At 41.7% G+C, this 13,555-nt stretch overlaps 1 protein-coding gene across 3 annotated transcripts in view; it reads left to right on the top strand.

The window, feature by feature from the left end:
• The window catches only part of LOC139689382 (protein gustavus-like), a 148,252-nt gene that overhangs the window by 34,731 nt on the left and 99,966 nt on the right, over positions 1–13,555 (top strand). The window contains exon 1 of one of the 3 annotated variants that reach the window (XM_071586463.1): positions 5,208–5,382. The exons of the other annotated variants lie outside the window; for them this stretch is intronic. The gene's annotated coding sequence lies outside the window, so the exon portion shown is untranslated. Of the gene's footprint in view, positions 1–5,207; positions 5,383–13,555 lie in introns of those variants that run through there. 3 annotated transcript variants of the gene reach the window in all.

Raw genomic sequence — 13,555 nt, 5'->3', positions numbered from 1 at the left:
AAGGACGTAATAGGGGCAATACGTCGCCTCCGCGTGAGCAAGGCCCCTGGAAGTGACAACATTCCAAATGTTGTCATCCGGGAACTTCCGAAGGCGGCGGTTAGGTACCTGACAGCGATCTTCAATGGCTGTGTCAGGATTTCCTACTTTCCGACCACTTGGAGAAGAGCGAAAATCGTCTGTCCGCCGAAGTCACAAAAATTGGAGGTGGATGCCGGAGAATTCCGGCCTATCTCCTTGCTCGACGGCTTCGGCAAGATATTCGAGCGACTGCTGCAAAGGCCGCTGACTGACTTCGTCCGGGAGAATGACTTCCTTCCGGAGGAACAGTTTGGCTTCCGTGCGCAGTATTCCACAGTCCATCAGCTGGTGAGAACGACAGATTTCATCACCGACAGCTTCAACAAGAATATGGTGGTAGCCGGAGCCTTTTTCGACGTCAGTAAGGCGTTCGACCGCATCTGGCATCCGGCTCTCCTGTTGAAGATGAGGCGACTCCATTTCCCACCTCGGGCAATCAGGATGGTTCACTCCTAATTGAGAGACAGGACATTCACAGTACATTGGCTAGGGGCGGACTCGGGGGTGCGTCGGATCTCCGCCGGCGTGCCTCAAGGCTCCGTCCTTGGACCACTGCTCTATAATATCTATTCCCACGATATTCCAACTCGTGGAGGGAATCTTGAAATCCTGTCTCTTTATGCTGACGATACGGCACTCCTATGCCGTTCCTGGCGGAAGGTGACCGCGGTGCTAAGGCTGCAGAACGCAGTGGCAGAGCTCCTTGAATGGTACTGCCGATGGCGTTTTGTGGTTAACGCACGAAAGACGAAGGCAATCATCTTCCAACTTGGAAATGGTGGGCCGCCAGGAGTGAACATATCGGTGAACGGAGTCGTCCTACCGTGGGAATCTGAAGTTACTTACCTTGGAGTGCTGATGGACCGGAAACTCCTTTGGAACGTCCAAGCGCTTCGGGTCCGTGCGAAGGCATGCGCGGCGCTTAATCGACTACGGCCGATTATTCGCTCGCCTGTCCTGAGTATGACCACGAAGTATATCAAGCGTGCGTGCTGCCAGTCATCACCTACGCTGCAACGGTATGGTCAGGAGTGTCGCGAACGAGTCTCGCTCAAATCCAAGTGGTGAAGACCTCTGCTCTTCGTGACATATTGGGACGCGGTCGTTACGCCCGCGTCTTCGAAATGCACGAGGACGGAAAGCTGGAACCCCTAGACGTCCTTCTGCCTAGAATATCGGGAAAATTCTTTGAGAAAGCGGCAGAAGCAGAAGCTAACCTTATTCGTAGGGTCGGCGAAATTAAGGTAAGGCCATGGGACCGCTTAAAGCGGCCCATAGCCTCCCTAAATACGGTGGTCAGCCTTCCTGTGAAGAAGAAGCCAAGGCTCCTTTAAGCGGGAAGGAAAAACAAACGCCTGACGACGCAGTTGAATTCCCCTCGCCTTAGTAGCCTTGACGGCTGGAAAGGCGCAGAGCAAGGACCACACAAAAGCCTTGCAGTCAAGTATGCTGGAGTCCCTCATCTTCGACCTGAAGGAGCCGAATGCAACTTCGGCGAAACTGTCGATTATGCCGAATCCTTCAAACCACCGCCGCGAAAACCTGCGCAGCCATGTACAATCTGGGTGTATTTGCCTGTTTCGTAGATTTCGAAAATGCGTTTGATAGAGAGCATTGCGAAAAAACTAATGAAAATATTGCATAAAATGGGAATAGAATGTAGGGAAAGGAGGCAAATCCGCAATCTTTACAGGTCTCAGACTGCTCAGGTGCGAGTGGAGAACGGCGAGTCCGGATGGGCAGTGTCAGGAAGAGGTGTCCATTAGCACCGGTGCTGTTCAAGGCATCTTTGGAAGAAATGATGAAAGAGGTATGGGAACAACTGGAGATAGGAATAAAAGTTGGTGGGGAACTCGTAAAATCAGTTGGGTTAAAGACCAAACTTCAGTTTGTCAATCAGCCAAGCAGTTGCCAGTATTGCTGCATTTTTTTGTAGATTTAGTGTGATAGATATGGGATGAGAAAAATATTAATAAAACAAAGGTTATGCGATTTTCCATAAAGAAAAGGATAAGGTTAAAATTAAAATAAGAGGGCAGAAACTAGAGCAGGTGGAAAGGTTGACTTATCTTGGAAGTGTTAAAACCAGAATGGTCAAAGTAGTAGGGGCGTAAGAAGAAGAATTGCTCTACGCAAAGAGGTGATAGAGTGGAGGATGTTAGGCGAACGAGGAAAGGGCAGAAATAGAATAGGGATGTGTGACGGAATGAACAACATAGAACTAGGCCTGCAAACTACTGCAAAAGGAAGTTCTGGTTGAGAGATTTTGGTCGGTCTCTTTCGTGGTATTTCTTTTCCCACAAACCATCGCAACAAAAAATTTTGCTTTCATTCCGGGACGAGTGGTGTTAATTTATTACGGCTATAGGACTTTTTATTTTCTTTTATTAATGTTTGAGATCGTAAAGCCAATTTCTTGGATTTCTGATGTATTATGATTAGGTACAGATTTAGTATAAGAATGGATGATTCGAACAGGTTCCCGGGAGCGGATGTGGACTCCGATCACAATTTAGTTGTTATGAACTGTAGCATCCCTTTTAAGAAGATAAGTTAGGAAAGTGGGTTAGGAAATGGAATTTCGCAGCAATTAACTCAATTGGCAAGGAAAGAACATTAGCAGTCTTTAGAGAAAATCATGAATTAGGGGAAATAGATGAGTACTCTCGCGGAAAAATGGAAATATATCAAAAAAGGGATATCGAAAGCTACAAAAGAAACTGAACAAAAGAACTGTTAAAGGTAAAAGCACAAGTAAAGTTTGGATCGCGCATGAGATGAGCAGAATGATATATGAGAGAAGGAAATACAAGAATGTAAACACAGAGTTTGGCAATAGGAAGTACAAAGAGTTAAATAATCAATGGAGACGAATGTCAAATGAAACAAAAGTAGCCTGGTGGAAGACTTAGGGCGAGGATTTGGAAAATGAACCGAGAAAGGGTGACATTGCGCGCTATACAAGAATGCTGGGGCAACTCTTCAATGCCAGAACAATCTAGGTACATCGTGTGAGGACTACAGAACAATAATTTTGATTTCCCACTCGGCTAAAAAGGTTCTCAGGATAATCCACAAAAGGATGGAGAGCAAGGCAAATGATTACTTAGGGGATGATCAGTTTGGGTTTAGGAAAGGGGGAGGCACGCGAATTTCCATTGTAGTAATGAGATCATTATCGAGAGGAATGCGTTAAAAATCAGGTCATATTAGCCTGTTTTATAGATTTCAAAAAGGCGTTTGATAGAGTGAATTAGGGAAAACTAATGAGTGTATTGCCGAAAATAGGAATAGATTGGAGGAACAGGAGGTTAATCTACAACCTGTACATGTCTCAGACTGCTCAATTGCGAGTCAGGAACGGAGAGTCCAGATGGCAGAGTTTGGAAAAAGTTTAAGGCAGTGTTGTCCATTACCACCGTATGCTGTTCACCGTATGTGTGGAGAACATGATTAAAGAGGCATGGATAAGAACAGGATTTAGGAATGAAATTTGGCGGGAATGCGTAAAATCAGTTGGCTATGCTGATGACCAAGCTCTAATTTGTTAGTCAGCCAAAGTGTTTCAAGCTTTGTTGAGTGAATTGGAAACTCAGTGCGATAGATATCGGATGAGAATCAATATTAATAAAATAAAGGTTATGCGATTTTCCGGAAAGAAAAAGGCTAAGCTAAGCATTTAAATAGGAGGGCAAAAATTAGAGAATATGGAACAGTTTACGTATCTCGGAAATGATTTGGACCAAAATGGTCAAAGTAGTTGGGACGTAAAGAGGAGAATTGCATTAGGTAAAGAGGCTTTCAGAAGTAGGAGGTGCGATAACATGGTCGCTGAAGCAGGGTGATAGAAGTGGATTGGAGGCTTTTAAAAGGTGGGTGTGGAGAAGGATGGAGAATGTGAAATGGACCGCAAGGAAAACAAATGAGGATGTTCTAGGTATGTTGGTCAAGGACAGGGGATTGCTGGGAGAAATCATAAGGAGACAGAAAAAATGGGTGCAGAGCGTATTGATTGGCAATGGGGCGTTGAAGACGGTGATAGAGCGGAGGAGGTGAGGCAAACGAAGAGGGACAGAAATAGGAGAGGGATGTTGGGCGGAATGAATGAAGGAAGGAAGTAATCGGAGATGAAGAGGAGCTTGCTGTTTAGTAGGATGTTGGGTTGTGTTTTGTTTGGAGAGACAAGACATTTATTTGATAGTTGTCTATCTAAAACCTGCCTTAACCAGTGATTTACCTATTAAAATTCTGAGCTGTGCGACTGAGGGTTATGCAGTGAGGAATACCACATATCGTAATGGTTGAATCACTATTTCAATCGGATTATCTCACGTACTACTCGGTTACCAGAAAAAAAACGTAATAACATTATCGAGGCTTAAGAAGCAAAGTTAAATAATGAAAGGCAAGTATATAGAATCCAGGAGGTGGAACAGTTAACATGTTTCAGCAATATAATGAAGTTAAATGGGGACGATAAAAAGAACATCAGAATGGAAAGTACGTGAAGGAAAGAGTAGCGCATTAAGGAAGGTAATCGATGCCAGGTGCGATATTTTAATGTAGAGTGTAGCGCTATTTTGCTAAAGAGTATTGATGACCTATGCGTTAGCTGTGTGCGGTATTTATGTTACACTTTTTTAAAGTTACAAAACATATTCGACTAATTATCGCTTTCTAGGAAGTAATTAACAATTAGCACAGTATATCGTGTTAATAAATAAAATATCTTTACATATTGTTGAAGGATGCTACCAAGCAACAGAATATCAAGGTTTGAAAACAAGTTAATGATGGCGCCAATTAATATTTAAAACACGGAGGAATATTAATGATATTTGTGTGAAGATTGTGATATTAAATTATGCCCATGGCCATGCCCGCTCAGGTGCAAGGGGCTTCAGCAAATTAACATCGGGTTAGTTAGGTGTTTGGAAGCCGATAACGCAGCATTCACGAAATAGTAGTATTCGTGCGTAAGATCCACCCAATCCAAGTTTCGCTGGAAATGTGTCAGTGGATGCCACTGTTCTCTAGCGGTCAAAAGGCGAACTACGACGGTTGTCACGTGACTCCCCTTTGCTGAGGGCTACAGGAAAGCTATTTCCCGTTCCAGTATTGCAGGGTTAGGAGGGCGTTCATACTTTCTTCGTATACGCTGCGCTATTCATAGCAGGAACTGTGTGTTATTTAAGAAGTGAATTTTTCGGGGTTTATTGCAGTTTTTGGATTACCTTACAAATCTTCGTGGATGAAGAACTGTCATCAGCATTGGAGTACCTCCCTGGATATGCTAAGAAGGTGAGGAAAATTGAATTTTCATAGAACATTCACGAGAATATTACGGCGTTGTGTTTTTTTGAAAATTTTAATAACTAAAATATGAGTGGGAGTTCACCCAAATTATGACGAAACCGGCGACCTGTTTTCTGTGAAATGCTAATTCCATATCTATGTTGAAGATGAAAGGGTCTTGTGTACTTCAAGCGATTGTAAACATTAGCATGAGTGGGTTCTTTCATAGGCGTCGTTAAAACGTCACGCGAGTGTCATTTTTTAGTGTGCGGGCGAAACGGTTTATATATATATATATATATATATATATATATATATATATATATATATATATATATATATATATATATATATATAATACCGTAAAACATATATGTATATGGTAATTCGCTCTTCTTTACCAACATTTTTCTGTTGTTGAAATTCCGATGTGTGAATGATCAAATTGTTAGGTGATTAGAGTTATTATTTACTCTTTTATTTCTATTGTACATTTCCCTGTCATTAGGTGTATTATATTGTCATCTGAGCCGCAGAAGTGAAGCATTCCAGGTGCAATTATTTTAGACATTCGTTAGAAATCTTGCATTCCCTGCTTAGAAGAGATTTGCACATTAAAGCAGACTATTAATTATAAGAGAAAAAGATAATCATTTTATAGATCGCATTAGTTGGCTCATGGTTGAGTTTACCCAGTACTAAGCCCGACGGCGTGTTAAGTTCACATTTCAGAGTAGGGTGCCAGTTTGTGCCCCTGTGCCGGCTATGGTTTCGCAGAATATTGTAGTACCCTAATAATGACATAGCTTGGCCGGACCTGAGGGTGCTCGTAGAAGCTTGTTTGGGGAAACCGGGCCCTCCCGTGGGTAGTCCAACGCTCAACCCATGGACTACCGCGATCCTCTCTGTGATAATATTGAATAATGATAGACCATGTCACACAAGTCATTTGGTGGAATTCTTATTTTTACATTTAGTTCGGTATGTTACCTATAAGAGAATATGATTTTTACCTATTTCATAACTCCAAATTTGTAATTTACCTCATATTGTGGCATCATATGCGGGCCTCGTGATTCTGGTTGGTAAATTATGGTGAACCATGACTCCTCACAGCTCTCCAATGGCTCTCGCGCGTATAGTTTACATACTGATTTTTTTATATCCTATTTTGTTTTCTGGTCATCCGTGTTCTGATAAGGTAGCGTAATGCTAATTTAATCTCGTGCAAATGAATTTGACGGTTGAATATCTCGTTCGTTCATGCAGATACCATTCAATATAACAAACCATGGGTATTGTTTGGTAACTACATGCTTGCCAGACGACTCATAGTCGCTCCTTGGCTCGGCCCCCTTCTCATTGTTGTTCCTCATCCCAAATCGGTTTTGGGTAATATGATAAGTATAGGTATCGCATAACTCGGTGGCACTTGCGCAAGGTCACTTTTTGGTGGGAGGGTCCATTGTCTAAAAACTTGCTCAACGGCGGGGGAGAAAGGCATTCGCCGCATGCTTCCAAAGTACTTGCGATTGCTTTCCTTCATTGCCTGCTTGAAACATTTCCTTCAATGTAGTACCGCGCAGTTCAAAGTGGTTACTAACTAAGAAGAGTTATTTCATGGCAGTGAAAATATAACTGATGAAATGAACTTCCAATTTGATAAATGATTATGCAACCTGAATGTATTTTCCTCAAATTATAGTATAGAATAAGACTTCGTCATTGGGCAACATTGTAAAAGACGTGATTGGTTCGAGTTATTATTTATAGCATCTTTACTTGAGCTACTTGCATTGTTTTATTCTATTTGATGTATTGTTTTTTTTAAATGGGAGTATGAAAATGTATGATATTGCTTATAATGTATATGATCATCGCAATGAGTTCCACAAGGTTTTAAAAATCGTCACTCATCGATTTGTAACTACATCCATATTTTTGTATCAACTCAATTTCTGTGCCTCTAAGGAGAATTTATATGAACACGCTCCATGTGTGGTTTTGTTTGTCTCCAACTACATACATACGTAAATCTTAGTAGTGATCAATAGATAATTATGGCAAAGACGGGAGGAAGATTAATTAACAAAAGAAAAGGGAATGGCCAGGCAGCAACCGTATGCGTTCCCAGACATAGTGCGTTTCGAAACTTGCTAATGATAAAAATCAATACTCTTGGTGCCATATTATTTTGTATAAAGTAATGATTTTTATGCATGTACAGCAATGCCTCGCCTATTGTGGTAGCAATGATAATCAACAGAAGTGCAACAATGAAAAGAAATATGACAGCATATGCATTTTCGCGCGAACGCATAAAATGTGACCAATCCCAAACGTTCCCTCGAGCAAGGAGCATCGTGATTGCCGAGCGCCTTCGTGGGTACTTTGGCAGCTTCCAGGCGCTCTTTCCTCTTCTCCATTCCATCAACCATCCAAGAGTACTTTCCTCTCCATGGCGTCATGCATCGCACATTCGCCTGCCACCATGCTCTACGTCACCTGTACAAAATGATGCTAATTTCGTACTAAAAACCTTCGATTTTCCACGGAAATGGTCATCCACTAAAACGCAAAGGAAAATAATATTTTTCCTTTGGCTCCTTCGTAAAGCATTGAGAGAATTCCATCAGTAAGTTACATTAATCGTGAGTGAATCACTCTATTTTCATTTTTTAATTATTGATAGAAGGAAAACAGTCAGTTACACACATAAGGAAGACAAAATTCAATCTTTAACCTGGACGTGTTACATTCGCAGGAGTTGACTCGTTCAGACGTCTTTTAGAATGTGTAAATTGGGAAACATGGCACTTGAAGAAATGAAAAACACCAGAAAAGTGGTTCTTGCCCAGTTCGTAGGACAAATGCGACTATGTAAAAGGTTCCGAAATTCCTCGTGGCACGCACACTGTAAAGTAGATATCATTATATGGAGTTATGTAGCACTTCTCCATCTTGGGAATGTAGTCCAATAATTTTTAAAATGTCATTGAATATAACATAATTATTGAGCGATATATTCTACTCATTCATTTCTTCCGTTTATTATCTTACGTTACTGATATTTCCTTGGAATGACATTCATCATATTCGTTAAGTGAGTCCTAAGCGAACGCACTGGCTTCCCACCGAGAGTACCCGGGTTCGAATCCCGGAGGCGGCAGATATTTTTCAGTGTTAACCCTAGTTAAGGTGTGAGGGCACTTTGAGTGAGTACGCCGTCCGTAGGGCGTTGAACCGCGGACCCCTTGGCGCCTTTCGTTAAGAGTAGGCTAATGCCGACACCGGGTTTCTCTCCGCCCTTCATCCATTCCTGTCAAACCATAATGGTGCAAATGGCCATTGCTGTCGGTCGCTTACCGAGACAAATACTACTTCTGTGTAAGGAAACTGTTTTCAATAAGCTCGGCAAGCTCTTATCTATGCATTAGGGTGACTATTCTACTGCCAAAAAATTCCCCGAGGGAATACCTATATTTGGCTAAGTATTTTTCATTTGGTAGTTAATTTTTGGTGCTCCATCAATCAGTAACTATTGCCAGAGTCAAAGTTAATGAGGAATGGTTGGTATTCTCACAGTCACCTGGATTTCCTAGTTAATGAAACGAACATTCTGATAAAATAGTAATGCTCGTTTACACTAAAATGATACCCGTAAAAAAGATGCTGCCCGTGGTGAGGTCTCTGTATTTTCTGTTGCGTTAAAAAGTTACCGTTATCATGGATTGACGGGAAGCCTCGAAAACACTCACACTTGGATGCAAGCCATTAATGAATAAGTATACAGCTGAAAAAATATGCCTTTAAGTGAAAAAATCACAAAAATTCAGGAAAAAGAGAATGAAGAGAAGTAAATTCTTGTATTCAGAGAGAATGTCCTGACCCTTATTTTCATTTAAAGCATAAATCATCGCGGCAAGTGTGTGTAATCCAAAAGCAGTGTCTTCCAATGCTGGGTTAAGTAGGACAAGGGCTGCGAAGATAAAGAGAGATAACACCCGAGGTTGTTGCGGTGCCTCCAGGGTGATCGATAATGCTGGACGATCGTCTTGCTGACGTTGAAGTCAGCATCTTCATGTCTGAAGGATCTTAGGAGTTGAAGTAATCCGTTCAAATGCGAAGATGTTGAATGACACACCACCTGTGAAAACATCACTCGGCCAAATGCATCAATGTGGAAGCAACGTGGCCACTTCGATTTCATTAGTATATCACAGCGATAGTCTTTATGACGAGAAAAGACATACCGTGGCTCAAGTACGAGGGGTGTCGAGAAAGTAACTTATGTTTCGGCCTAGCGTGGCGGTGGGTACGGCTAGAGCCACCATCTTGGTGTCTAAACGTCCCTACACTCAGTCCACGCATTCTGCTATGGTGGTGTGCAGACTGTGGTTCTTCTACTTTGCTCACTGCTAACTGTTAAAATTTGCACTGCAAAAGAAAATCCAGCGAGTTGTCAGCGAGAGCTGCCCAGAACGTAACTAACGTTTTAAAATAAAATATGAACCTGGTGACTAGACAATGCTGTCAAATTGTGTACATTTGAAGGGCGCATTTTAAAACTAGTTTTCTACGTCATCGCTGGACAATTCCTTCACTGAAGAAATCTGCCGCCTTACATTTTAACCACTTGTTGATACCAGCATACAATTCTGCGTCACTGTCAAAGCGCCGTGTTGCCAGGCACCTCTTCATCGCTGGAAAAGGGAAAATCGGCGATTTTCCCGAATTATTTGGTTGATTTTCAGTGTCAGTTCATCCGTCGCAAGGCTGGGCCAACCACTGCGGTCCGCGTAAAAATTAATCCGGCCATTTGTCAACCGAAAGCACCATTTCGTGTCTCCGCCTTCCATCGTTTTTCCGTCTCCGCACACTTCACAAAGTTGCCTATGAGTTTCAATCGGCTTGTGCTTCTTTGTGAGTAAAAATCTAATCACAGATCTCACTTTACAATTCGTGAGATTTCAAATTCAGCTCCCACTTAGACAGTTCGCAGTGAGCAAAAGTCGAGAAGAGGAGCCACAGTCCGCAGACTACCAGAGCAGAATGCGTGGACTGAGTGTAGGGGCTTTTAGGCACCAAGGTGGTGGCTCTGGCCCTACCCACCGCCACTCCTGGCCGAACATACAGGTTGTATGCTTCGGCCTGTAAGTTACTTTCTGGTCAGCCTTCGTAAGTAGTTTCTTTCAGATGCATTCCAAATGGCTTGAGGGAACTTGCCAGTATCAAATATAGATTTTTCCAGAGCATCTCCCAAATTACCTGGCACGACCTCTCTTTTTCTCAGAAGAGCGAAATTCCCTGAGATTTCTAGGTTGGACGATGCGTCCTCTATATTTTATATGCTATTGCTAGTGGGTTAGACTGGACTTAAGACAATGAATTTTAATAAAAAGTAAAAGGTTTATATTTTTCTTCGTCCAAAGTCATCTCCCAGATCCATGAAGACGATAAATTCCGTCAATTGTTGTCCACTCTTTTCTCAAGAATAACCTCTAGAGCTATAGTAACTTCGCTTGTTCCATTGCTTTATCTTGATAGAAAGTTTTCTACGCCTTGGAAATATTTTACCTTAATTTCTCCTCATTTTCTACTGCGATATTGCGATGAAATATTTATATTGACAACATTATACAAGTGTCCCATCTACGGCCTGCTCTGAAAAAGTTTTAATCCGTGAAATTATGGAGAAGACACATCGGGTCAAATTTTGTGCTAGTCGTTGATGATAAAGTTCCTGCTCTCGGCATTGTCAATGTATTGTTTTCACGGCGTAATTTTGGGAGAGGCAGGTGTGATATTGCACAAGAAGAGTGGAAATAAATGAATGGGAAAACGTAACGAATGCCAGTGAAGTGCCAGTTTTTCATGAAAGCAACGGAATTACGTGGATGAGAAATAGTGGGAGGAGGATTTGACAGTGTTTTAAAAATTATTTACGCATAGTTCAGCTAAAAATGGAGAGAGGGTTGCTAAGGACAGTGCCTAAACTTTGTTTGAATAGCTGGTAATTGACTTGGAAATAATTTTGATGGATGTAAAGGTTTGTTTTGTATCTATTGTGTGGGTACTTAAATTTTTTTATTTTAGTCGGGCTGAAGTAGGGTAAACGCCAAGCGTCGAAAGAGTGCATCTTGCTTGGGGGCAGGTCGAAGAGTTTCTCGCGGAAACTGTCGGTCGCGTTGGGATTGGTTTTACGGATTGCAAGGTGACAATAATTTCGAGAGAAGAGGTTTTGACATATTGTGTCAGAGTTTGAACTTGAGAGGTGATTGGGTCATAACGCGATTCGAGGGTTCCGTTACCTAGCGAGACTATTTTGTTTCCGATGTTTTTTCGAATTTGCGTGAATGGACCGAAGTTGGGAAGATCTTCTTTGGCTTTGAGTACATAATCCGGCTTTCTTAAGATCACGATGGAGTTGCATAGTTCAGCATGGAAAAAAGACTTCGCGAGATTTCAAATTCAGCCTTTAACCTGAACGTGGTACATTCGTGGGAATTCAAAAACGACTTTTATCAGGTGAGAATCGGGAAATTATGTTAACATGTAAAAATGTCTTTTGAATAATTATATCAGGGGGCCCAACAAATAGGTACCATCTCACATTTCTCTTTTGTATAGTTCATAATTTTTATGACCAATGAAATGTAGCAAAATTCCTCACTCATTGAAAATAGGCAATGTTCTATCATCAAAATGGCCAATGATTGAAGAGAATACAGAATATGAGAAAGAACTTAGTTGTGCTCGTTTTTTATCTTTCAGTATTGGACTACCTCCATGGATGCACTGCAAAATTGAACAATTCAAATGCTTACAAAAGTTTAATTTGGCGATCACTCTTTTTGTGATGAAATGTTGTGTGACTGAAATGTGTCTCACTCTGAAATGTGACGTAATAAGATTACAAACAGGATCTATCTTTCTGTCTCATGGATTTGGAAAAGGTCTTTGATGGAGGGAATTGGATACAATTATTAAATATAGTGTAGATAATAAGAAAAGATTGGAGGGATATGAGACTTATCTGCAACGTGTACATGTTCAGGCTGCAGGCAAGTCATACTGCTCAGGTGCAAATGGAGCTAGGGAGTCGGAAATGGCAGTGTTAGGGAGAGGGGTAATACAGGGGTGCCCATAATCACCAATGACTTTCAAATATATTGGGTGGAATTGGGTGAATAGTCGTAGGAAGAACTGATCTAAGGAATGAAAGTCGTCGGGCAATTCCATAGACGTGAGCTGGTGTTACAGTTTACCTATCTCAGAAGTCTTCTGACTGAAAATGTATTAAATTGGAGGGGCATGAGAAGTAGAATTTCATCAGGCAAAGAAGCTTTCTCAAGGAGTATAGAATTGATGACGGGGACTTGAGATAAGATTCGTCATAACTTTGGCATGGAGAGTAGCTATTTACGCCCCGGAAACAAGGTCAATGAAGCAGGATGATAGGCGTATATTGGAGGCTTTTCAAATGTAGGTGTGGGCAAGGATAGAGGAGGTAAAGTGGGCACCAAGGAAAGCAAACTATGAATTGCTGGGCGATTTGGGAGGGGGGGCGGGGTGGACATTTTTGGGAGAAATCCAAAGGAGGCAGGAAAGATGGATGGAGAGCATTTGGAATAGTAAAGGGATGCTGGAGACTATAATAGAGTAGAGAATGTTAGGCAAGAGTGGTCGGAATAGGATAATTGGACGGAATGAAGGAAGGATGGAGGTATCCGAAATTGAAGAGGGCTTATTGTGGTGTTGGATGCCAGGTTGTGTTTCGTTATGAAGGTCAAGGGAATCGTTTCCGTACCGTTTGTTTGTATTGGGTTGTGTGTGTCCCTCCGAAACTTACCTTAAATGGTAGATCATCAACTCTAATTATTATTTAATAGACTTCATTTACATATCCAACCATCATCATGTACCAGATTAGTATAAAAAGTATCGGGAAATAAATTTATTTCAGATATTGCTACAATGCCTCGAAATTCTTCAAAGTACATCCCTCATGCGTTGACACTCTTTATACAGCGGCTAATGCACGACGAGGAGGCTCCCTGGTAGGTGGTTTATGTGTGTCAAAGAAGCTTACATGCGTACCCTTAAGGGTACGCATGTCAGTTTCTTCGACGGCGCTTAGAGTCCCATGGTGGTGTGCTTAGAGGAAGCATTTCACTGT

Source organism: Hetaerina americana, unplaced genomic scaffold (genome assembly GCF_022747635.1).
Source record: "Hetaerina americana unplaced genomic scaffold, ioHetAmer1.1.p SCAF_23, whole genome shotgun sequence".
Taxonomy (NCBI): Eukaryota; Metazoa; Arthropoda; class Insecta; order Odonata; family Calopterygidae; genus Hetaerina; species Hetaerina americana.
Note: the sequence above shows the minus strand (reverse complement) of the source record. Positions and strands in the feature narration are given on the sequence as shown.